Below are 3,349 nucleotides of genomic sequence, written 5' to 3' on the forward strand. Positions count from 1 at the left end.
GAGATGGTATTGGGGTTTCTTCTTCTAAATTTATGAACTCCGTTCCCTTTGATGATATCTTCTTTACCATACCTCGGAGTCTAGAGCTCCTTCTAAGTTGTAGAGGGCTTACGTTCTCCTCCTTTGTACCATTTTTCTCCTTTCTTATCTTTTCTTTTCTCTTGATTTGTTTCCTAATATCTGCCAAATTTTTAGAGATTAATTTTTCATCATCTTGTTGTAATGAAGATTCAGGTTTGTTTCCAATAGTTTCACCAACTTTCTTTTTCATCTTCCCTTTTTGCTTGATTTGCTCCCCGATCTTTGTCAATTTTTCAGAGACTAGCTCTTCATAATTTTTCTGCTTTGAGGAATCAAGTTTGCTTTGAATGGTTATATCGGTCTTCTTTCTCCTACTCCTTCTGACATTACCCTCTTCAGGTGATTTTGGTGCCTCTTAGAAATAGTTTCTTATCAGGAAATTTTCCCAAGTATCTCCTATTCTTTTCAAATGAAACTCAACCAATATCTTTACCAACCCATGATGGTACATGGTTGTGTCTGTGAATTCTATTTTCTTCAGTACAATTGAAGCCATCCTTCTTAAATTGTTTAACAGGAAGAAAGGGAGATTGATTTCTCCATTTTCTAGAAATTTCATCAATAAATGTATATGGTAGACATACATGCACCCGAATCTCCCCTCACAGGTAATAAATTTCTGTAGTATCAAAAGCATGCTTCTCCATTTACTTTTAAGTGTTGAAATAGGAATTCCTTTTCTAATCACAGAGACATCCATACCTGGGTTCCTGAGGATTACTTTCCATGATTCACTATGGAATTCCTTGTTTTTGAACCATCTTTGACCATGTCTTGGTAGTTCTGTAGCCTCTGTTATGTAGGATTCTATTACTGCAAACTTAATGTCTCCAATTTCTACTTCTGTACCATCAAATGATCTAGCAAAATATTTTGTGATCTCTTTGTGGAAGCCATCAAATTTTTCAATGAAATTGAGCCATCCATCCTTCTGCAACATTTCCTTGAGTAGTGGGTATCCTTCCATATATTTTTCTCCTACTGCCTATGTCCTGACAATGAGTCCCATGGCTTCTGTTTTGAAAATTTTCTTAACCTTCAGAATTACTCTCCTGGTCTATGAAATGGACTGACTGCGGGTATGGTGAAAAAGAACTATGGGTTTGCGTGGAATAAGTAGATGGTGAGGGTTTGGAGAGACATGGATAAGTTGGTCACATTGTAGCCATGACTGTTAATAGATGGAGTTATTAGGGACCGTTTAGGTACAAAGTATGGAGAGTGTAGCGGAGATGTGGTATGATGAAGTTATTATGGACCGTTTGGTACTGAGTATGGAAGATGTGGCGGAGATGTGGTATGATGAAGTGGCAGTCAAATCAAATGATGACTCGTTAAGGAGACATACGATTATTCATATTATACATGCCTTATGTTTTTAACTTGCTGTTTGAAATAAATTTTGCATTTTACCTTTAGAACTTAACCTTTTGCTTGATAACTCTTTTGGTGTTGATCCGTAGGTACCTTTTAGCATGTTTGGTCTCCAAAACTTGATTCTTCAATTTCCTGCATTCATGATTTATTTATGAGCTGTATAATTGTGACAGAGTTGATAAGTAAGTTGTAGTTGCAAAATCAGATTAGCTGCAGAATGGAATCAACTGCAGAATGTGAAAAGAAGGAAAAGTGAAGTATGGCTATGGAATATGAGTGTAAAAATGAAATGGGAAATGGGTTATGTAGTGAGATGGAATGAGATGTAAAATAAAATGGGAAATAGGGTGAGATGGAGCAAAACTATAAAAAATAAAATGTAAATGAAATATGACAGTGAGATGAAATGGAACTGTAAAATAAAATGAAAACAGAATGAGATGAAATGAGACTATTAATTTGCAGACTCTAAACTGCAAATGAATGTAGCTTTTTGTCACTACTTATTACAGAAATGAAATGGAAAATATAGGATGTCAGAAATATCTGATTTTCACCCTGTATTTTCTGTAGAAGTATGCCAATCAATGATTGGTTTTCAAACTCATATATATATATATATATATATATATTTCTTTGGAAAAATAAAGGCTAAGTTAGTGGAGAAGAAGAATTCTTCTTCACTAGCTTCATTTCAAAGTTATTCTGGAAAATCTTAATGAACTCCTCTCTTGAAATTGGCTTCTGATATATCTTCAACAGATGACCATTCACAAGAAGAGGTATTTTTCTTTCATCTATTGTCCTTATCTTTACTGCTCCATTATTAAAGACTTCTTCAATCTCATATGGCCCAAGCCAATGAGTCTGAAACTTCCCTTGAAAATATTTGAATTTTGAATCAAACAAAAGTGCCCAATCTCCTGCTTGAAACTTCTTCTCCTTGATATATTTATCATGCCATTTAGCCCTTTTCTGTTGGACTATACTGGTTCTTTGAATTGCATCTTTCCTGATTTCATCAAGCTCATTGAGTTGCTCCAATCTATGTTTATGTGCCTCTGATAAATCCAGTCCGAATTGGACTGCCATCTTGAAGGTTTTGATTTGAAACTCTATAGGGAACAAGACTTGTTTTCCATAAACAAGTTCATAGGGTGTGTGTCATGTTGTGTTCCTCCATGTAGTTCTATAAGCCCATAAGGCTTCAGGAAGCCTTTCTGCCCAATCTCTTCTATGTAGATGCACAGTCTTAGTGAGAATTCCTTCAATCACCTTATTTGTAGATTCAACTTGACCATTTTCTTGTGGATGATAGGGGGTATATTTCCTATGTTTGATCTTGTAATCTTCCACAAGACCCTTCACCATTTTAGATGTAAATTGAGATCCCTGATCTGTCACAATTTCTCTTGGAACACCAAAACGAGTGAAGATGTCCTCAAAAATAAAATTAACTACAGATTTTTCATTAGCAAAAGGTAATGCTTTAGCCTCTACCCATTTAGTGACATAATTAGTGCATACCAATATATACTTCTTTTGCTTAGATGGGGGATTAATTGGTCCAACAAAATCCAAGGCCCATTTTTCAAAAGGTTCAATGAGTACCTAAATTTGTAGTGGCATTTCATTTGAAGGAGCAAGTTTTCCTACCCTTTCGCAACTATCACACCTCCTGACATATTCTTTGGCATCCTTGAAGATGGATGTCCAATAATATTCTAATGAAATTATTTTATAGGTTGTCCTCTTGTCAGCAAAGTGTCCACCACACGGTTCATCATGACATGCCTTAAGAATCTCGGGCATTTCATCTTCCCTAACACATCTTCTGATCATGAGATTTGGACCTATTTTATACCATTCATTAGTGATCCATGAGTATCTT

The sequence above is a fragment of the Pinus tabuliformis genome, chromosome 4_2, assembly GCF_031772625.1.
Source record: "Pinus tabuliformis cultivar Carrire ecotype Pingquan chromosome 4_2, CPIR1, whole genome shotgun sequence".
Classification (NCBI taxonomy): domain Eukaryota; kingdom Viridiplantae; phylum Streptophyta; class Pinopsida; order Pinales; family Pinaceae; genus Pinus; species Pinus tabuliformis.